The 23,326-nt window shown below is 48.5% G+C and overlaps 1 protein-coding gene across 6 annotated transcripts in view; it reads left to right on the forward strand.

Moving 5' to 3' along the window:
• Nucleotides 1–23,326, forward strand: part of PDZD2 (PDZ domain containing 2) — a 340,539-nt gene that overhangs the window by 193,699 nt on the left and 123,514 nt on the right. Inside the window, exon 1 of one of the 6 annotated variants that reach the window (XM_066244223.1) lies at nucleotides 21,596–21,809. The exons of the other annotated variants lie outside the window; for them this stretch is intronic. The gene's annotated coding sequence lies outside the window, so the exon portion shown is untranslated. Of the gene's footprint in view, nucleotides 1–21,595; nucleotides 21,810–23,326 lie in introns of those variants that run through there. 6 annotated transcript variants of the gene reach the window in all.

A 23,326-nucleotide genomic window follows, 5' to 3' on the forward strand; every position in this document is an offset into this window, starting at 1 on the left:
CCCAAACGGAGACAGAACTGTCACTGCTGCTGGAAGTCAGGCTTACTCCCTTCCCTGGAGGTGACAGGCAAAGGACTTGGAGCCTGGACGGAAGGTTGGGTCCAGGTGGGTGAGGAGCCGGCACAGACCTCTGCTGGCCGGCCAGCCTCCGCGCTCTCCGTTTGTTCCTGGTGCGGGGCATCTGTCTGCCTGGGCCTGAGGAAACAAGGCTCTGCCAAGGGGAAATCAGACAGAAGCCGTAATTAGGTGCTTCCCCATGTAAATGCTGTGGAGTTATTTCTTGTGGTACAGAAGGTAGAAGAAAGTGCTCCAGGATTAAGAAGAATGTCTTAATCCGGACCAGAGGAACAGCTAGTTTTATTTCCCTGAATGTTCGTTTCTGTAGCTATAGATTAGACGGGCTTGTGTTGACCCCCTGCTGCTTGGAGTAAGGAAACCAAGTGACACGTGTTTGCTGGGTCCCCCGGTTCACGAGGGCATGTGGGGTGAGGAGAAGGAAAAGCCCAGCAGGAATGCTTCAAGGGATTATTTTACCTATTAATTAATTTTCTATTAAAATGTTTTCATAACTTTTCCTGGACTTACTATTCTTATTTTAAAATAGTTTGGAAATTGGCTTTGGCCAGTTGGCTCAGCAGTAGAGCGTCGGCCTGGCATGCGGGAGTCCCGGGTTCGATTCCCGGCCAGGGCACACAGGAGAAGCACCCATCTACTTCTCCACCCCACACCCTCTCCTTCCTCTCTGTCTCTCCCCCTCCATTGGAGCAAAGTTGGCCTGGGCGCTGAGGATGTTCTCTGTGGCCTCTGCCTCAGGCGCTAGAATGGCTCTGGTCGCAACAGAGCGATGCCCCAGAGGGGCAGAACATCGCCCCCTAGTGGGCATGCTGGGTGGATCCCGGTCAGGCGCATGTGGGAGTCTGCCTCCCCGTTTCCAGCTTCGGAAAAATGAAAAAAATAAAAATTAAAAATAAAATAAAATAGTTTGGTAATTTCTTTTAATATTCTCCAAGCACTAGCCAGTTTAAAAAAGGGGGATGGGAACTTTGAGGCAAGAGCCTGTTTAAAATTTAAGAAGTTAATACTTCACCTTAGTCTAGTGCCTTTGTGAGGTACAGATACAGATACAGCAGTGGGGAAGCCACAGGTCCACATCTGTCCTCCTAGGGTCTGTTTGTTTGTTTATTTATAAGTAACATACAGTTCACCCATTGAAAGTTTACAGTTAAATTCATCACCACTATCTAATTTTATAACATTCTTATTACCCCCCGAAAGAAACCCTGTGCCCATTAGCAGTCACTCCCCATATCTCCCCAGGCTCCCCAGCCCCTGCCAACCACCATACGCACTTTCTGTCCCTACACCTCTCCTATTCTGGACATTTTATATAAATGCTCCCCAGGCCCTGCCAGCCACCATACGCACTTTCTGTCCCTACACCTCTCCTATTCTGGACATTTTATATAAATGGACTCATACAAGATAGCGGTAGTTTGTGACTGACTCCATTCTCTTAGTATAATGTTCTCAAGATTCATCCACTTTGTAGCTTGTATCTCTTTTTACCACCAATAGTCTGTGTGTGGACATACCACAGGCTCCCTGTATATTCATCAGTTGATGGATATTTGGGTTGTTTCCACTTTTTGGCTATCTGAGTAATGCTGCAATGAGCATTCTTGTGCATGTTTTTGTGTCGACATATGTTTTCATTCCTCTTGGTATATTCTTTGGAGTAGAATTGCTGGGTCATATAATTCCATGTTTAATGTTTTGAATAACTGCTCAAATTTTCCAAAGTGGCCGCACTAGTTTACATTCCTACCGGCAAGGCATCAGTGCCCCAATTTCTCCCATCCTCACCAACACCTGTTATTATGTGCACTTTTTATTATAGCCGTCCTAGTGGGTGTAAAGTGGTATCTCATTATGGTTGGATTTGCACTTCCCTGATGACTAATGACGCTGAGTATCTTTTCATGTGCTCATTGTCCATTTGTGTAACTTCTTTGAAGAGCCATCTGTTCAAATCCTTAGTCTATTTTTTGATTGGGTTGTCTGTTTATTACTTAGCTGTTAGTTTTGGGGGTGGTTTTTTTTTTTATAGTTTCAGCTCTTCTATTTAGCTGTGATCCATTTTGGTTAATTTTTGTGTGTGGTGTGAGGAGGGGTCCAACTTCATTTCTTTGCATGTGAATTTCCAGTTGTTCCAGCATCATTTGTCAAAAAGAATGAGAGAAAATACTTGCAAATCATATATGTAATAAGGGGACTTGTATTCTTTCAATTAAAAAAATTAAATATTATAATGTAAGTTAGGGCTGAAAAGAGAATAAGTAGGAAAGGAAAAGTCATTCTAAATTAGTGATTTGACTTTGGGTGGTGGGCACACAATGCAATACAGATCATGTATCAAAGAACTGTACACTTGAAACCTGTATGATCATATTTACCAATGTCACTCCCATAAACTTAAGAAAATAGTGAAAACTATACATTTTTAAATCTCTTCCCTTTTCTACATAAAACCTGCAGGTGCTGGGTTCCTTTTCTTCCTCTTCTAACTAAGTCGGGTGATGGAAAACTCTGCCATGCTTTTGGCTGTATTTTCTGCTGGTTGGGGCCAAGTTCAGTCTACCACCGAAAGATGTTTGTGTTTTCCAACCCAGCAGACCCCTAAACACCATGAAATATAACCTCATGCTGCCTCTCTGCATATTCTTCTTAGTCAGAAATGTGTCTTAAGACAGAGTTATACCTCCCTGCTGAGAGCTTCCCGGAATAAGAGCGCCTTCATTCAAATATCGGATGTCTTCTGATGAGGCTGATTGTTGGCAGCGCTGATTCATAACGTTTCAGGTAACTTAAGCTTGGAGCAACCCCTTCGGAGCCTGGGTGGAGCACAGGGCGCATCTGCCTTAAGTAGCATCTCCCTACACCCCCCACCCTGCCCCCGACTCGGGCCAGTTTCAGTAACTCTTCTTGGTTTTTCTTTTTTCTTTTCTTTTTTTTTTTTTTTGCATATTTCTGAAGCTGGAAACAGGGAGAGACAGTCAGACAGACTCCCGCATGCGCCCGACTGGGATCCACCCGGCACGCCCACCATGGGGCGACGCTCTGCCCACCAGGGGGCGATGCTCTGCCCATCCTGGGCGTCGCCATGTTGCGACCAGAGCCACTCTAGCACCTGAGGCAGAGGCCACAGAGCCATCCCCAGCGCCCAGGCCATCTTTGCTCCAATGGAGCCTTGGCTGCGGGAGGGGAAGAGAGAGACAGAGAGGAAGGCGCGGCGGAGGGGTGGGGAAGCAAATGGGCGCTTCTCCTGTGTGCCCTGGCCGGGAATCGAACCCGGGTCCTCCGCACGCTAGGCTGACGCTCTACCGCTGAGCCAACCGGCCAGGGCTCTTCTTGGTTTTTCAGTATGTATGTTGCTAAGTGTGAAACTGAGGTAATTTTAACTGAAATTTCCACAAAAGCAAACCATGCCATGTGTTACTGATGTCTGCTTAGTTTGGTTTTTATCAATGATTTGAAAAAAATATTAATTAAGAAGCTGCCTACAATATCTTGAACAGAATATTTGGACTGTTCCACATTTGGATAATCTAATATCCAATAGGAATTATATTTAACGTTTTGTCTAAAGTATGCAACCTGTACAGGCTATAATAATTCTGAGAAGAATGCTTGGTTAGCATAAGTTTGTAATCACATGCCGACGGAACTGAGAAACAGGTCAACATAAAGGAATGTATTTAATTAGGATGGACGACTGTCTTTGTTGACAGCTGAGTTTTGGTCTCTTCTCAGTGTTTTCAGCGGACACACCTGCCAATGTGAGAGTCCGTTGCCTTCAAGAGAACCACTAGAACTACATGGTATGGGAAATCCAGCCGAGTTCTTCCTCCATTTCCAGTGAAGAGCGATGAGAGGAGACCCTGTGAAATACAGTACTTCCTGTGGTTCAGGCTTTATGTATGTAGGAAATCGTGTTTTAGTTGTATTTTATCATCCCCACCCCACTCAAAGAAAAGGAAGGCATAATGAGGGTGTCATATAAATACAGTTGGGTAACATCCATTTCGCAGATTGCGTATATTTAAGACACACGAAGATACTCCGCATTGCCCTCCTTTTTGTTTTCCTTTGGTTCGATGCTGCTTATTTCTGTTTGAAACCTAAGCAAAAAGCAGAAATGGGCTCATGAGAGCATGAATTTGAGGGAGCAGAGACATATGGTTTGAGATGCTTCTTGATATCAGTTTGTACTTCTGTGCTGATTACATTTTTTTTAACCATGTGTAGTGGAATACGAGCCCCATACATAAGGAAGATCTTCTATGAAAAGGTTTTTGGCCAACATAAATATACATAAGAAACATGTATGTTGTATACTAATAGTATACTATTCAGCGCACAAGTAATAGAGTAATAAACATGAAATAGCCACATCTATCTCTGATATTTGCTTTATTAACTTAATTCACACACACTTAAAATACTATTTAAAATTCAAATGTAATATTAACTTTGAATACTCTTTTTCCCACTTAGTTTGTAAAGCAAATTTATTCAAACTCAGAGCCACATTTATATCATCTAAGTCAGTTTTTCAGGGTTTATCACCTTCATTTCCATCATAAGAGACAGCAACTTTTATATCCATATAATGGTGCGGTCACTGGGTCTTTTATTCAAGGCCAAGCACTTAAATTGTGAGGTCATTTACCCCAAGAATAATTGTTCAATTTCCCCATTAAATTTATTTTCCCTTTTTATTTTAAACTAAGTCTGACCTCTGTAAGCATCTAAAATTGACATTGAGTCTGAGAGAGTTGTGTCTTCTCCAAATAGTACTTTGTCGCCCAAATTAAAGTAATTGAAAGAATGATTCATAATATAATTATATAAGCTCAACTATAAGACAGTGTTGTAAGGTATTTTTCCCCACGGAGAAGGAAGGAAGAGGGCTAGAGCCACAAAGTGTGGAATAACAAAAGGCTTTATTGAGTACAGAGCGCGCATCCCGCCCGGCAAGGTTCCCTGGCCCCGAGGTAAGATGGAGGCCAGGGAAGTTGCACGGGTTAAACCGTGTGGGAGATATTTAAAGGGGTCCCTCTAGGGAAGTCGAGCTAACATGACTTGGTGAAATCCCACTGGCTGGTAGATGGTTGCTTTTTTTCCAAACGGTTCCTGTGAAGCCTCTTGGCGCGCTTGACTGTGGGCGGTCCTAGCCAAAGTTCGCGGGTCTGAGTTCCCCACGTGACCATCCCCCATTATCCACCGACCTTACAAGTGTCTTCTCTTATGAAGATAATTTTAGAGAAAAAAGTGTATTTGGACATACGTGGTCCATGTTTCTGTGTATTAACATGTAAGACAGGCCAACTGGCAAAGATTAGGGGAATCACCATATTATTTCTGTAGCATCAGTGGTTCCTAGGCACTGTTCTAGGCTGTTTACATGTATTTCCTGCTTTATTCTCTCTACAACCCCGTAAGGTAGAGAGCATTATTCCCATTTTGTAGATGAGTAAGCTCAGGCTCAGAGAGTATGAGAAACTTGCCCAGCACAATACAGATATTGGGCAGTGGGGTTGAATTTCAACGCTGTCCAGCCAACTTAAGCCTGTGTACTATGGGTGGCCCCACGTGGCCTGGCTGGGTGCAGGGCAGTGGGCGTAGAAGCCCTGACTTAGCCCAGGTGGGCACTGCACTGCCCAGCCAGCGGGCCTCCCCCGCCCTTCCAGCTTCCTCCAGCCTCTGCTTTCTCCCTTGCTGAGCCCAGCGGGGCTTTGGCTGCAAACAACAGAAATTCCTGTAGCTACTTTAAGCAGAAAGGGGTGTGTTAAAGGATGTTAGGTGGTTCACAGAATTTCTGGGAAGGACCAAGCGTCAGACTCGCATGTTGTGGAGCCAGGAAAACTGCCAAACCACATGGTGGGACTGTTCTAGCAGAAAAACCACACTACGTCGGCTCAGTGCTCAGGCCGGGGACTTGCGGGAGGAACCGCTGGAGCTGTGCCCCTCCCATCGGGCTCACCACAGGCTGGGACCCAGCGGCGAGCCCCGCCTGCTTCGGCCTCCGGGTCCGATCGGTGAAAACAAGCTGCCCAGTCTGCTCTCTGGATGCAAAGGAGGATGAAAAATGTGGTTTTTCTGACTTTTCCACTAAATGGGAGCTGCTGAACCAATCAATATACAGTGTCCACCGCACTTAACTCACTCCGGTCCTAGCGCCAACCTCGCTGCACCGCACGAGGACCAGACGGGCGGCACTGGTCCTCACTAGGCCCCTTGGTGGATACAGAGAGACGTTCCCCTCATAGTGCTGCGACCTGTGTCACCTTGTCCTGCCGCTCTGACTGTAGTTGTCACAACCAACAGTGGGGCTACCCTGAGGGTCCGCCTGGAAACACTACTCACCTCCCAAAAGGAACCTCACTCCGTGGAGGTGTCCATCAAGCATGACGGTGTTTTCCTCAGTTAGGTTTTGCAACAGAAGCCTTTCGTCTGGAGTCAGCTGCCCTAGTGAGATCACCTCCGGGGGGAGCTCCAGCGAGGGGCAGAAACTCCCCCCCCACGCCCACTTCTATCCCCCGAAGCCTCTGAACTCAGCGCTTTATGCGTCGGGGGCCCCACATCCTGCGCAGGATGATAACAAACATGAAAGAACATGTGCAAGAAGGGTCAGCATCTTTCTTCTTTATAAGAAAGACATTGTTCTGCTTTCCTCAAAGACATGCCTAGAAGTGAAGTGCCTGAGACTTGCCATATATTTTCTATTTCATTACAGTAAACTCAATGATAGTCGATGCCTTCAGCTGTAATCAAACTATAAGAGTCAGTGAGTCTATAAAAATTTTAAGTTAAAAAGAGACATACAGTTTGTACTTCTTTGGCGCTTCATGGTTTCAGTTGCTCTGAGAGCATCACGTGGAGGCCCAATTCTGAAAATAACAGAGACTCGCAGGCAATATGTTTACTGGAGGAACAGTATGCAGGTGGAAGGAGCAAGGACCCAAGAATTAGCGATCATCTGCTTATCAGCTGGGCGACTTGAGGCAAATGTAATTCATGTTTCTGAGTACTTCCTAGTCAGTAAAATTGGAAAAGATACAAACAGGGTTAAGACCCTAAGAGTTGTAAGAAGTAAGTGTTCAAATTCTGGACAGAGTGTCTGGCACACAATTTTTGAATTTTAACTTCCTGTCTTTTTAAGAAACCACAATCCCACTGGTGGGTCATTTCACCCACAGCTCTTGCTGCCTACATGGGTTTCTGTGTGTCTGAGTTTGGTGATTACAGGGCTGGTTGACATCATCAGGTGAACAAGCAGATCAAAATTCAACTCGAGAGGACTGGGGAAAAGAGAACCAAACCGGGTTGTTGGACTTCCTTGTTCACTGTGACTGAGGTTTAGAATGGACACAGCGTGGGAGATAGTCATCACGAAGGACCTTGGTTTGTATTTTTCTGCCGTCTTGAAGTCTTGATTTGGTCAGGGACTTGCATTCTCTGTATTAATTTTCCTTCAAAGTTCATTTAGCAGCAACAAGAAAAGGAGTCATTTGCATTTTAATTGGGCCATTCGCCTTCCCCTCTCCCCACCCACAGCATTCTCTCTCCACAGCCAGATGTCGTTCCTGCATCTTGGTGACACACGCATCCATGTCTGTGACTCTTCAGTGGTGCCAACCCAACCACAAAGTGCCTTGATAAACTCTTCCAGGGCCACATGGCCTCAGAACTGAAAAAGCCAGAAAAATTCTCAGCTAAAGTGGCACGTGACCCCTGCAGCTCCAAAACATTCAAAACTTGGAGTTTTGTAAATTAAAATCACTCATGGCAAAAGTTGACTACGTGCATTGGCATTCCCAGAGGTTCACACTATATAGACTCTGTTCCTAACCCAAGAATCTCATTCTGGAAAGGGAAATTTTCTAAGTGGATGGAACATGTCTCAGAGGAACAACTTAGACATTTCTGGAGGACAGATGTGTGAGAGCAACTCAGCGAAGTCTGGTGCCATGGCTAATTCATTGTCTTCCAGAAAGAAACTGAGGCAGTAGTTCAGTGGCAACGGTTGATTTTGTTCCGGCTGGAAGCTCAGTGGAAATTGAGGCGATGCTGTGTGTGCGCATAACACAGGACTGACACAGAAAGCAGGTAAAGCAACCCTGCACTCAGTCTTGCAGCCTCAGTAATTCTGACATGTGCTTGTAAGAGGCGTGGGGGTGGTATGAAATATTTACAGCCAGCCTGGCGGGGATTAGCATATGCAGAGGTCGAGTTCAGCAAAATGTAGGACACGGAGAAACACGTAAGTGGGGAAAACGTGCCTCATTGTCGTTGGGAGAAAGGCAAAATTTCGGATATAAATTCCCATTTCTTTTGAAAGGTGTAAGAGGGGCTTCACTGCATACCCTTACTTTCTCAAAAAAAAAAAAAAAAAAGAGAGAGAGAAAAGGTACGTCAGATGTTTCTGGAACTGTACTGTTAATACAAAGGAATATTGAGAAGAGATGACATCTGTCCTCCTGTTGCCTAGGCTGTGGTTGGGAAACTCTCTCAACATCACCCGATTTTCTTAGATTGCAGCTGTAGCGTCCCTGCATAGAAAAGGGTGACCCTGTGCATTCGTGGCCCTTTCTAGGTCAGTTTCGCCCTGTGACCTCCGCTAGGTTGTTTTGGGGTTTTTTTTGTATTTTTCTGAAGTTGGAAACGGGGAGGCAGTCAGACAGACTCCTGCATGCGCCCGACCGGGATCCACCTGGCATGGCCACCAGGGGGCGATGCTCTGCCCATCCGGGGCACTGCTCTGTTTCATCCAGAGCCATTCTAGCACCTGAGGCAGAGGCCACAGAGCCATCCCCAGTGCCCGGGCCAACTTTGCTCCAATGGAGCCTTGGCTGCGGGAAGGGAAGAGAGAGACAGAGAGGAAGGAGAGGTAGAGGGGTGGAGAAGCAGATGGGCACTTCTCCTGTGTGCCCTGGCCAGGAATCGAACCCGGGACTCCACGCCAGGCCGACGCTCTACCACTGAGCCAACCGGCCAGGGCACCGCTAGGTTTTGTTTGTACCCCCAGTGAACCAGCCACAGACCTCCTGTGCTGGGTGGTTTCCCCTCAAGCCGACAAACCCTGGGAACAGGGGTCTCCTGTATCCCTGCTGCTCGGCTTCTGGTGCCAAGCCAGAGAGCCATCTTTGTCTGAGTTCTTTCTGCAGACATTTCAGCCGAGAGGCAGGCGAGCTCACCAGGCAAGCCTGTCTCTCTCCCCAGGAGAGGGGCATCTCTGGGTTTGACTGAAACCCCCTGAAGGCTTGTGAGCACGCCATTTGATCAGTGCATAGGGCACAGAGTTTCACAGCCAGCGGCTGAGGATGTGGGGGGTGGAAGGGGTTTTGAGCTGCCTATGTGCATGTGTGTCCATTGATTTTTTCCATATTTTTGTTTCAACACTTACCCTGGGTAGAAGCAAACGTTTTTCTCAGACACGTTTTTGAACAGCAGATGAAAGGGCCAGCAGTATGCAGACATGAGCACGCGGCCTCTCCCGGAGCACGGTCCTGTTTCTGCTGTCGGCGGGAGGCTTTCCTCTTTACGGGGCACTTCAGACCAGTGCTCTGTTCAGAAGCCCGGCAGTCAGCCTCGTGTTCTAGGGAGAGTTCCTGGCGGTGGCTCTGGCAGGGGCTGCAGCCATCTCAATGTGCATGTGTTGGAGGAGCCTTTGGACGGAGCAGAGGGGCCCCGAATGTGCCCCTGTGGCTTGCAGAGGCTCAGGAAATCTAAGACTGAATCCTTGTGAGGCAAACAAGTAGGTTTTGTTTATGCTGGAATTTATTTTTTCCAGGCATTTTCTAGGTTTCAGAACACCGTGTTTATGAAACTGAAAGCTTTCAGAGTTGGTCCCTTCTGGAAGAGGGCGTTGGTGTGCCCTGCCGCAGCTGTGGCCGCCCTGCCTGGAGCAGGCACACGTCTCAGGTGTCACAGTCGGCCGTGTGCAAGGGTCGGCTTCTCCACTCCGGCTGCCGTTGCGTGGATGGGAGAGCGCCTTGTGTGCCTCAGGTGTGGAGGCCTGACCCCCACATCCCCGGGGTCGCCACGTGCTGTGAGCAAGAGGTGAACAGGTACACACACCTGTGCCGTCTCTGTGTTGCCTCCAACCCGGGGCACCGGCTCTCCTGGCCCAGCAAGAACACCCTGTGAGCTAGGTGTGGCCGTCTAGCTCCTTCTGATCCCTTCTGGTGTCCTAATTCAGGTGCACCTGTGTTTAGCCTGGGCTGGCCCTGATTTGAGCGTCACTTTAGCCAGGCTGTGACCTGCACGTGTTCAGTTGTTTTCTTTAAGGATCCCCGAGTGTTCGCTGATTCCTCCTCTCTGGAGGCCATGTGCTGAGGGCTCCTCAGTACGAGTGTTTCATTTGGGGAGAAGTTAAACTGAAATCAAGATGCTGGGGGAGGGAGGGTCCCAGGATGGGTGGGGCAGTCTACATGAGTGTGACGTAGGGTAGAGGCGTGGACCTCCTACCCGTATCAGCAGGTGTTTACTGAGGGTCCTTGTGCTAGTTGTCTTGACGGGAGGTACCGTTTGTGTGTCACTGTTGGTTGGCAAGCGTGGGAAAGATGTGGCTGGCATGGGAGGAAAAGGTGGGTGAGGACGGGCAGTACCACTGGAGCCAGGATGGGGCACAGCAACCTGCCATGAAGGTTAGAGGAGACCAGTGGAGTGGCCAGGACAGTGGGGTCCGCCAGTCGAAGGGCTCAGTGGCCACAGCCAGGAGTTTACTTTTGATCCAGAGAAACTCTGGGAGTCAAAGGATTGGGACATTTATGGCATTTGATGCCTACTAGGGAGGTAACATGGGAAGCCGAAATGCGGTCCCTTTCCCCTGGACGGTGTGCAGAGGAAAAGGGAAATTCTGGAGGGTTTGCCGGAGCCGAGCAGAGGTGCCCGTGGGGCTGAAGGGGGTGCCCGGGGCGAAGGAGAGGGTCAGAGGGCAGCGACACCTTCAGCTGCAGGTGTCAGCCCCTGCACGGAGCAGGGAACCTGCTGGTGGGTACACAGAGCTGTGGGGTTGAGAAGTGAAGTCGGAGAAAGAACCCTCTGGAGAGCATCCTGGGCATCACCCTGGGTGTTTCCGAATTCTCCCCCCCCCCCCCAGGTATGATGGTGAGCCGGTGAAAAAAACAGAGAGAGAGAGAGAGAGAAGGAGAGAGGGAGAGAGAGGAGAGACCTCTAAGGTTCGCCTGAGGCTCCAGGTCTCTGGCGATAGCCTTGTCTCTGATCGTGCTAGCTCAGGCTTCTCCTTTGATTTTTAAAGTAGCCTTACACTTCTTTTTCTTCCTTCCAAACCTGACAGGAAGTAATTTGGAAAACACAGTAGACGAAGCCCTTGGCCCTGCCGAGGGGGAAAGGGCAGCTCCCTTCCCAGTAGAAGCCCTGATCTCGGAGACACACGGCGTCACCCACAAAGATGGCCGAGATGGTTTCCAGCGGTGGGTGTTTTGTGCAGCTCCCCCGGGAGCTGGAGGGGCAGCCCCTTTGGGGACACACAGTGCTGACTGCTGGGTTTTTAAGACCGCCCTCTGCGGAGTGCTCTGCCTGCCTTCCCACTTTCCCCGTTGTCACTTTCAGTGAAGCCAGGCATTTTGGGAACCAGGACAAGCTGTGTGTAATTTGGTTAGCGATCTAAATAAGGCAGAAGAGCAGAGAGGCAATGTCAGTGTGAAGAAATAGGGGAAGAGCCAGTAGGTTTTCTGGTTTTCTACAAGAGTCACTATAACCACGATCCACTGACTGCCCAGTATGTGCCCAGTTTGAGGATGATCTATTTTTCATCTATTTTAGCAAAAACTAAATGCACAATACATATTCAGAGGAGGGCGCTGAGGCTTAGAGATGTTTGGGTTAGTCACCTAGCTAGTAAGGGGGGGGCGGGATTAACCCACGGTTGTGTCATTCATTGAAGCTTACCCTTTTTTCACAAAATATGCCACCACCATACGAGGTTCCACAGAGGACTCGCCTGGAGCGCCTGCGGCAAGTGGAGCACATCGAGAGTCTGGTGCCAGAGAGGAAAGAATGTAGCATTTGGGAACAGGCAGACATGAACATCAACTCTCCCCCTCCTGTGATTTAGGGACGCTACTGAGACTAAGACTCCAAGCTCTCTCCCGTCACCGGCAGGGCGCCCGGAAGCCTCTTGCCCTCTCTGGGCGCTCTGAAATCTGTGCGTGAACTATGCACAGATGGTTGCGGTTAAAGGAATTTTTGAAGCTTTTTTTTTTATTATTATTTACTTTAAAAAAATGTTTTTAATTACAGTGTAATATTTCGTATTAGGTTCAGGTGTACTGCACAGTGGTTAGATGGTCGTATACTTCACACAGTGTGGCTGATGTTTCCGGTACCCACCTGGCACCATACAGAGTATTACAGTATTATTATCGACTGTATTTCCTGTGCTGTCCTTTACATCCCGGTGACTATTGTATAACTACCAGTCTGTACTTCTCAATCCCTTCACTTTCTTCTCCCAGGCCCCTCTGGCAACCGCGCCCTCGTGAACTAGCCCGATCTGCTGATCTCAGAAATTTTTGAACCCAGTTTATTTTCTTGTGGAGTCTGATATTATTTTTGATCCTGAGATGAGGAACACCCTGCACAAACTTTTTTTCAGAGGTCATAAAAGTTAAACTTGAGTTGGTCAGTGCTGGGAGGACCCCACATTCTTCGTTGGTTGAGTAAAAACCAGAGAGACTCGACCCTCCTGCCCACCCTCCCGCAGGACTGGAAGTTTCACGCTTTGGCGTCGCTCTTACTGCCAGAATTTGCATTGTTACCGGCCAGCCAGGCACATTCTTGTGTCTTTTGTTTTTAAACTGTTTTAGATAACTTTAAGACCTGGAAGTCACCATTGCCTGATTCCCATGGGAAATCTCCAATTATTTAGAGGAATTCTTCTTGTGGGAAACAAGGGGGGAAACAAATAACTGATTGTTTGGAGGCTTATAGAAAGAAATGTCCATACATGACCCGGCTTCCTCACCAGTGCTTCTGAGAGCCAAGGTTTTGTAAATCAAGTCCCAACCTCCACAGAACCAGAACCAGACGTGAATCCAGGAGAGGTTCTTCCTGGGAGAGATGAGAAATACCTTCGAAGTACAGCGAGCCCAGGTGTCATTGATGGTATAGTGTAGCTTTTGATAGATTTCTTCCTCCAAGGGCTCGCTCCACCCTTCCCCACTTGAGTAAGAAAGGCTAATAATTTTTAATCATGTTGCAGACTTGGTAAGCATGGGGAACTGTCTTTTTGTTGAAGAGGAACTATCTTGAGATCTGGATATTATAGACTGGGTGAAGAAAACTTTTTAAACTGAGCACTGCAGGGAATTCTGTTGCGGCTGCTAAACTGACAAGAGCAGAAGGAGAAGGGAAGGGAAGGAGTTGGTTAGTCACAGACTGCTTTGAAAGAAACCACATTTCCAGTTCATGCAAATTTCACCAGTCCTTCTGAAGCACACTCGCAGCCAGTCCCGCGGTGCAGACCCTGCGGTGCGTGTGCACTCTGTTCAGGTGACCGAGGCAGCCTCGTGTCATCGCCTCCCCTGGGTCACTCAGCACCTGGGCAAGAGTCGACATCTAAGCTCTTTCTCCTGATGTGCGGGAACCACACCCAGAACTCTGCCTCCTGCTTCTGTGCCCTGTGGCGTGTCTCTACAGGCCACGTGCATTTGGGGTGCACATCACCCAGGGACGTCATGATGGGGTTATTAAACACCCACATCACCTCCAGTTTCTGAAAACCAAGTGAATGGCAACACTTTCTTATCTGACAATGTCAGTGTAGCAGAAATAAAATACAAAGGGTTGGAGATCCCAACCCTTGCCCACTGCTTTTGTTTCCTTGTGTGAAGTCTTAGTGGAACTGTGACAGTGGCCCATGTCACGCTTGTCCAGTTCGTGTCCTTTCCAGAATGCCTGTTAACAAGAATTCGACACGTTCTGCTCACAATGGCGGTGCCAGGTCAGGTGCACCGGCCTTGAGGCGCTTGTCTCTGGATGCAGCCGCCGTAAGGGGTAGCCCACTTTTCTTTTTTCAACGAAGGGAGTGGGAGCATGGAATTATGGGACATTTCAAAACTGAGAAGCAGCCTCTAAGAGTCTCCCTCAAACCCACTTCTCTGGAAAGTCACTTCTGGGTACCGGCGCATGGTGACACCTCCCTGTGGAAATCCTGGAGCCCTGACTGCTTTTATCCATTGCTTCCCATTTAGCACGTGGCCCTGCAAAGGTGGGAATCTTTTTTCATAGGGACAGGGTCTCATCTGGCCCATGACTTTGCACAACATGTGTGCTTAGAGGAGACACTCAGTTACTTGTTTGTTTCTGGTCTTAAAAGGAAGCTAATCTCTCAACACCAGCAAGACCATATACTGAAGCTGTCTACAGGGCTGCTCAAAAAATTGATTTCTAGAGAGCCCAGGGCCTTGAGAGGCCTGAGAGAGGGGTCTCGAGCTGCAGGTGGCTGGTGACACTGGCTAAGGAAACCACTTGTTCCTTCTGCCCAGATGAGCATGAGTTAGTACTGACACTCAGGGTCTGGGTGCTCAGGTCTGTGGCAGGAGTCCCAGGAGTGAGTTCAAGTTGTAATAGGATTGGATTTAGTTTCCAAAACCACAAATGTCTGCATTTTCTATGCAGGAAGAAACTACTTCTGACTCAAAGGATTGATTGGACTGACAAGCCAGGCTAAAGAGTGGGGGCTGAGTGCTTCTCACATGATGGAGACCCCGGCTGGTAGGGCTGAGTGGTTTGTCCTCGGCTAGGGGCCAAGGAGGCGCCATGCATTGGAGTAAGGGTGTGCTTGGTCCACGTTTCTGAGAGAGTCTGAGAGGTGCACTTGGCCGTGTGGCTCATAAAGACGTCCTGTTCCTCTGAGGTTAGAGTCTCCTCGCCCCAAGGAGATTGGTCTTTTTCTCTATCTACTTTTAGGAGAAGCATGTTTAGCTTATTGAATGGACTGACCTGATCCTCATTCATGGGCCTTGATTCTGAAAAGCTGGCCTGTGGTGACCACTGGCCCTGAGAGACACGTGTCCTTGCCCAGGACCCAGCTCTGGGGCACACCGACGTGCACTTCCTGTTCGGTTTCACTCCCTGACCTAGTGTGGCTTTCATCGCTTCCCTGCATCCTTGCCCAAGATGGCGCCTTCCTGAAGAAAAGCGGCCAAGGTCAATGTGCCCACCTGCGTTTCAGCTGTGGAGATAAGCTACGTGCTGAGACTGGAGCAAAGTAGGGAAGGGCTCCAGCCCGAGGGACGGGGATTGAGTTGGGGCAGCTGGCACTTTCCTGCTCACAAGAGGAAATTTGAAGGAAAAGAGTGCACTGTGCTGAAGGGAGGACAAGTCAGGTGGCCAAGGAGAATGCCTGGGAGTGTTTCGGCAAGTCCTCCCCAAAGCACTGTTTCCTATTAATAAGCTACATTATAAAAAGGCAGGAGTGGGAACTGCTTGATAAAATAAGATTTAGACGCACCCATCACAGAGAGAGCTAGCAGGCAACGCTTGGCAAATGTATTTGACCTTGGAGTCAGCATCCCCTCAAGCTGGTATTTTGTCGAGTGCATTTTTAGAAAAGCTAGAGGAAGGTCATCAGAAAGATTACGAAGAGAGAACCCGCGGGGGATGAAAATTCAGAAGGACAGTGAAACTGTAGTGAGGATCTGAGACCAGAGAGTTTTGTTCTCTTTCCACTTGTTTGCCAGAACTTAGGAGCATGCAGGGCTCTAAAGGGAAATTCAGGAGGAAACTTCTCCGTGAGGACTGATCCAGCGCGTGCACCCCAGGCCCGGAGCCTGACGGCACCTGCAGCCCCATCCCCTTGCTGCACGACCCACTCGGGGCTTCTGGACTCCGGAAGCTTTAGGAAGGGCACGTCTGCTCCAGCCCCCAACACCCCGTTATTTTGCCTAATCTTCTTCTAACATTCATTTAATTTTTGGCATCCTGACAACAGTTACATTTGCCATCCCCAGCGTGGGAAGCCATTGTGGTAATAATATATACAGTGTAATCGGGTGCTCTGAGAACCTGTGTGGCCTGTTCTTTGTTGCAGGGTACTGTCTCGTGCGTTTGGGGTGCTCAGCAGCACCTCTGGCCTCTACGCATTAGATGCCAGTACGTACCCCTCTTTCTCTCCACAGGGGGCAGTCTTCCCCAGGTGAGAAACAGGTGTATGCGGAGGCATCGACACTGTGTGGGAAAGAGCAGTAGCCAGGGTGTTTCGTGATGCAGGCTTGGGGCTGGATCAGGAGTGGTCTTAGGTACCTGACAAAGAGCTTTAGCCTAGGCAATAAGAAATCATTAGAGCATTTCAAGCAGTTCTTATATCTTTGCTGTTGAGTATCTCTGTGTGCAGGATAGATCGGAGTGGCAAACCAGTGAGGAAGAGAGACTAGTTTGGAATCAAGGCCCTTACATGTGACGATGTACAGGAGAGGGGACGGGTGAAAGATTTTTTTTTTTTTTAACATTCTTTTTTTTATTTTTTTTTATTTATTCATTTTAGAGAGGAGAGGGAGAGAGAGAGAGAGAGAGAGAGAGACAGAGAGAGAGAGAGAGGAGAGACAGAGAGAGACGAGGGGAGGAGCTGGAAGCATCAACTCCCATATGTGCCTTGACCAGGCAAGCCCAGGGTTTCGAACCGGCAACCTCAGCATTTCCAGGTCGACGCTTTATCCACTGCGCCACCACAGGTCAGGCCCGGGTGAAAGATTTAAGTAGAGTGGACAGGACCTAACCACCATATGTAAAGGAAAGAGGAGAGTCAAAGGTGACTCAGCTCTGCCTGAGGGCCTGGGGATGGGCATTAATTGCAAGAGGAAATCTAGGCGGAGGCATGGTTTGAGGGAGAGCCTGTGGGTTTTATTTCAGGGCACGCTGAGTTTCAGATGCCTGGAGGACCCAGCGGGAGCAGGGCAGGAGGTGGACGCGGGCCTGGGGCTGAAGCTCAGAGAAAGATGGGGGTGGAGGAGGGGGCAGTCTTTCCCTGTGGTGGTTGCTGTGGAAGCTGAGGGGAAACCCAGGGGGGAGGAGGAGAGAGAGAGAGATGCTGGGGCACCTGCAGGTCTCACCCTGGCCTGCCCAGCAAAGGAGGGAAGTCCAGGATGGAGACCGAGCCGATCTGGTGAGAGAGCCCGAGGTATAGGGTCTGACTGGGCAGACTGAACAGCTGTGTAAGTACCGCGCGCTAACCGATTGCACCATTGGAGCTCCCAGACTGAACAGCTGAGAGAGAGTTCTGGACACGTATAAGGGCCCAAAAGGCATGATGGCATGGGTCGGTGCCGCCCGGTTTGAGGGAGGTAAGGGGTGTGTGAGCTCGAAGGGAGCTTTATAAAGGAAACACGTGGCTGCAGCTGCATCGAGCCTTCTCCGGAGTGCTCGTGAACCCTCCGCAGGGATGCAGGGGCTGGAAGGGAGCCACCGCTCTGAGTGTCCAGGCAGGACTCTCCCTGCTGAGCGGGCCGCAGGGCGCTCCCGTCGGCATCGCTCCCATCGCATCGGCATTATCATCTCCCAGCACAGCAAATGGAAACAAACTGAGCGCCTTGTTTGCTTTCGTGACTTTCAGGAAGTTATTTTGGACCAAGAGATGAGGGTGGGGTGGGAGGGGTGGGGGAGAGAAGGAAACTTGAGTGCTTCCTGTTGTCCTCGAGTCATTCATTGTCTTATGGCAAGTGGGCATCTTCACTTTGTAGCTTTAATAATAGGAAGCGTGATAGCCGTAGAACTGGACAAAGGGAAATTGAAAGCAAATCCAGATTCCCCTGGCTTTAAATACACACACACACACACACACACACACACACACATATATATATGTATATGTGTGTGTGTGTGTGTGTGTGTGTGTGTGTGTGTGTGTGTGTGTGTATATATATATATATAGTATAGCCCTGGCTGGATGGCTTGGTTGGTTAGAGCTTTAACCCGAAGCACAAAGGTTGCCAGTTGGATCCCTGGTCAGGGCACATACAGGAACAGATTAATGTTTCGGTCTCTCTCCCTTCCTCTCTTTCTAAAATTAGTAAATAAAAATTTTAAACATACATATATACATACACACATAGATGTTGTAAAATTTACCGTCTAAGTATATGATTCTGTGGCATTAAATCTGCCGACATTGCTGTGCAGCCTTCACCCCCATCTTCTTCAGAACACTCTTCATCTTGCAGAGATGAAACTCTGCCCGTGCCCGTTAAACAACAACTGCCCGTTCTCCCCTCTGCCCTGCCCCTGGCAACTGCCATTCACTTTCTGTCTCTGTGACTGACCATTCTGGCCACCTCACCTAAGGGGAATCATACAATACTTGTCTCTTTGTGACTGGATTATTTCATTTAATGTCTTCAAGGCTCACCTCTGTTTGCTATGTGTAGAATTTCCTTCCTTTTTAAGGCTGAGTAATATTCCATTGAATATGTAGACCACATTTTGTTTACCCATCAGTCTGCGGACAAATAGGGTTGCTTCCGCCTTTTGGGTATTGCTGCTGTGAATGTGGTTGTACATATAGCCACGCGTGTCCCTGCTTTCCATTCTTTGAGTATGGACCCAGAAGAGTCCATCGGCTTTTGTGGTACTGCTGATGCATCTCTCAGTTGGGGATTGCTGGAGTCACTCACTCGTTTACTGTCCTTCTGAAGCTGCCTTTGCTCATTAATCTGCTTGTGCTCATGGGACAGTCTTAGGTGTGTCCCGAGGCCAGCCTTTGTGACCAGCTGGGGAGCTGTTGCTGAGCCCCTGCCTGTAGTCCTTGGGCTATGAAGACTTACATCTTGTCCACCTAGAGCCATCCTAGAGTTTAAATCAGGAAGATCTAATCTCAGTTCTAATCTCAGTACTTCCACTCATGTGCGAAGCTTGGCAGGTTTTCTCATTTCTCTCTGGGTCTCTGTTTCCACACCCCCACAGTGAGAAGGCTGAACTAAGTAATCTTTAGAGCTCCTCCCAGATCACAGACAGGGAAAACAGAGTGGTCTCCGAAGCCAGGAAACAAACTGGGTGAGAAGAAAACGGAGCTCCAGACTCCTACCGTGGGTAGTTTGACCAAAAATGCATCTGACCCCTAACCGGATGGTTAGATGTTTCTAATGGTTGCGTCCTTGCTGCGTTCTGGTACACGCTGCATGGCTAGTTTTGTGAGTAAATAGAGCAGCAATTTCCCTTAAAGCAAAGTTATATGTGATATATATTATCCACCCATTGTGGAGAGAATAGGACAAAGAGAGGTGGAATAACAGGTTTTACTACCATCAATTTTTGGCAGATGTCACAAACTAATACTGGAGACTATATTCTATAGGCAAATTTTACTTCTGATTAAGACTAGTTTGGTCATGGGCCAAGAAAGCTTTAACTCCCTGTTCTCCCCACTTCTTAAAAAAAAAAATTGAAAAAGCAGACTTCCTTCTCCTTAGCTCACAGTCAGAGCAAGTCCACTCTCCTAAACTAGGCGAGTGCGTTGCAGGAGGGCACCCGCAGGATCAGCTTTCCGACCCCTGGACGGCCGTGAACATGTGGACTGGTCTGTGGCTTCTGCGCTGGGTTTGAGGACCAGGCACCAACCCTCCTGTTCCTTCTCCGCCCCACCAGTGGAACATCGGGCGTCTGTCTGCCAGTGTCTTGCTTTGCTTTTCTCATCTGTTAAACTGGCCAATGGGAAACTATAAAGAAAAAAATTTGCCTGTTTTTTTTCCCCCAAGGATTTGGTATTAGGAAGTTAGGATGATTAGAACCCATTGGCAGCATGTATGGAAATATATAGCATGTTCTTTTTAGGAGACATCCGAACCAGGTAACTTAAAAACCGGTTGGCTCAGCGGTAGAGCGTCGGCCTGGCGTGCGGGGGACCCGGGTTCGATTCCCGGCCAGGGCACATAGGAGAAGCGCCCATTTGCTTCTCCACCCCCCCCCCTCCTTCCTCTCTGTCTCACTCTTCCCCTCCCGCAGCCAAGGCTTCATTGGAGCAAAGATGGCCCGGGCGCTGGGGATGGCTCCTTGGCCTCTGCCCCAGGCGCTAGAGTGGCTCTGGTCGCGGCAGAGCGACCCCCCCCCAGGGGCAGAGCATCGCCCCCTGGTGGGCAGAGCGTAGCCCCTGGTGGGCGTGCTGGGTGGATCCCGGTCGGGCGCATGCGGGAGTCTGTCTGTCTCTCCCCGTTTCCAGCTTCAGCAAAATACAAAAAATAATAATAATAAATAAATAAATAAATAATAATAAGATGTTCTTTAAATCTGGATACTACAAAGTCATGGGTTTTGTGTTTTTTTTTAATATATGAAAAATTAAAAACCAAAATTTGAAGATTGGAGAATTTCTCATGGTGATAGGGACCAGCTTATGATACTGTTGGGGTTCATAAGGGGGAAAATCCATACAGAATAAAACTCCAAAAGAAATGAATAAATTAAAAAAGACAAACATTAATCCTCACATCTAACAGTCCTTCCAGGCTTTCAGAAGCAAGACCTTGGAATGACTGCCCCTCTTTGGTTCCTGATGACTGAAGCTGCTCAGAAGCCGTCGGCATTTTTTCATTCAAAGATGTTGTTTTCATTCAAATAGTTTGCATAAAGTTTCATATCTACCGTGAAGGCCTTGGGGTTCTGGGGACCATGTCTCTGGTTGGCGGATCATGAAAGACCACTTTTGCTCCAGCTGCAAACTAAAATGATGTTTACACGTAGTGGAAGTCACAATATGTGTGTGTGTTGGTTTGGGGGAGCCTATTGTTAAAAAATTTTATTTCCTGATAAAATCTTAGAGAGTAAAAGTCAAATCATCCTTGCAGTTGCTGACATTCTAGCAGGAGGAAGTGTTCTCAAGGGCTGGTGGGTAATCTGTGTTTGCTGGTAGTGGTCTGGGATGGAAGCAGAGAAGATTGTTGGGTTAGGAGGGAGCCATCATGACAAGTAGCCCTTATATACCAATGGGCTTCTTTTAAAAATTATCTAAAGCCTCCATTTGTGTTCCCATCTGAATGCAGTAGGAAACCTGGCCCTCTAATAAGTGCAAAATAAAATATTTCATTTACTGTGACGTGTTGGGTCACTGAGTGAAAAGTTTCTTGACCCATCATCCTGGTTGGTTTCACATTTTTGATGTATGTGAAATGCACATTTTGCTATATTTTTGTTGTCTCATGCCTGAAATCTGCAGTTCACCTCCAGGGGGCTGAGGGGGTGTCTGGGTAATGAAGCTACAGTGACCACATCACAGGTGTATGGCCTTTTCTGAGGGAAGAGGGCATCTGCACATACCTGCAGGAGGAAGCCACAGATGACTTCTGTCAGGATCTGAGCCCCCTCCCAACTCCACCCCATACTCCCAGAAAATTAAAGTTCTTAGCGGCATGGTTACAGTACGCTTACAGGGCAAGGGTTGGCTCGTTCTCTGCAAACAGTTTAGCTGGATGCACTCATGAATGAAAAATGATCTGAGTGCTGTGGGTGGGGCCCTGGAGCTCAGGAGGTGAAGCCAGGAGGAGGAGAAAGAGAGAGAGAAGGAGAGGAGGGGAGAGGAGAGAGAGAGAGAGAGAGAATCAGCCTCCGACATGGGAAGCTGGCAGGATGTCGGAGCACACACTGGCATGGCTTGCGTTTCTGTTTAGAGTTAATAACCCAGAACTTGAAAGAACGGATTGGAGGGGGAAATGAACCACAACAAACTTTGGAGGCTGTCCTAGCAAGTGGTTCGGAAGCACAGAGGAGCACGCTCACCTGATCAGCTCATGAAGCAGGTAGGAGGGGAGACCTGAGCGGCGAGGAGAACCCTATCCTCTCTCTGCACACAACTTACTTGGCTTCCAAAGGCTTATTAAAAAAAAAAAAAGTGTGTGAGAAATGAGTTGATATTGACATCAGAAGCAGAATTAGCCGGAATTGTGCTATCTGCCCAAGCAAGACTTTTTCTGTTAACTGGTTGGTGACCCAATGACAGTTATATTCTGGGGGGTTGCTTTTTTAATAAAATAAAAAATAAAATCACCCCAAGTCATGAAGTATTTATGTTAAAACTGACTTCGAATTTGTGAGACAATGAATGAACCTGGAATTCCTGAATTCCAATTGCTCTATTTTCATATTTCTGAGCCAGCAAGGTGCTTGCTAGTTTTTGCTGGCTTTTGTAAGAAAGAAAGGGGATGCAGAACAGCTGTGAGATGCCCAGAGTTGACTGAGGTCCAGCGGGAAGCCTGGATGCACTAATGTTTTCTCCATTAAGGCAGGCTGCCTGTGCTCAGCGTCGAAGTCAGGGAATTGGAAAATACTGTGAACGTAAAGTGTGGATCCTGAATATTTGTCATGGGGAGTGGGCAGGGAATGAGGGGCAGAGGATTGGAAACCGTCACTGACATTTTCATATTCAGAAGTAGAGAATTAGTAAGCAGGGCCGTGGGTGGCGGCCACACACAAGGATAATTTAAAGACTGGGCTGTGGGTCCTGTGGTTGTAGCCAAGGCTCAGAGCATCCTCTCCACTGTGGGGACTTGTGATAGGAGAAGCGGAACAGAATAAAGACCCTCTCCAGCCTGGGTTTCTGGCCGCGTCCAGACTGAGCATCTGATCAGTGCCAGCATGGATTGCCACCCCCCCCCAATCCCACCCCACGCAATGGAGTGGTCAGAGGGCTGTTGTGGGGTAGGTCAGAAATGGCACATGTGGTAAGAGTGACAAGAGCATCAGAATGAGGTAGAGAACTTGTTTCAGTTGAATAGGCCAGTCTGCATACTGGCACCCTTGGCTTTGAGCTTTTGAGAATGTCCGATTAGCCACAGGGGTGTGTCTGAGAAGGCAGAGGTGAGAGCTGCCTGGCCTGCCGCTTACTGGCTGGCTGCTGTTGTCAGGCTGTGGTGGCCAAAGCTGGGGCTCTGCCTGTTAGGCCTGGAGGGCTGGGAGGTCCTGTGCTTAGTCAAGGCAGGCCTGTTCCTTATTGCTCATATCTCTTTCTCTCTCTCTCTCTCTCTCTCTGACTTCTCAGCCTTCCACGTTGTATGGGAAGGGGAAGCAGCACCTCCCGGGGTCTTTAAGGAGCCCTTGGCTGCTGTCCACCTGTTGGGTGGGTTCCCTTGGTCTCCAGCCTTCCCACTTGTCTGCCCCACATGCTGTTTGCTGTGGATTAAGCTGAGCTAGGTGGCAGGCTTCTTTCCAAAGTCCATTTCTAAAGCAGTCAGTGGTCAGCAAACTTTGGCCTGTGGGCCAAGCCCAGGAGGTCCCAGCCTGGCTTTTTTATATATATATATATATATCTCTCAGGAGC

This window comes from Saccopteryx bilineata, chromosome 1 (genome assembly GCF_036850765.1).
Source record: "Saccopteryx bilineata isolate mSacBil1 chromosome 1, mSacBil1_pri_phased_curated, whole genome shotgun sequence".
Taxonomy (NCBI): domain Eukaryota; kingdom Metazoa; phylum Chordata; class Mammalia; order Chiroptera; family Emballonuridae; genus Saccopteryx; species Saccopteryx bilineata.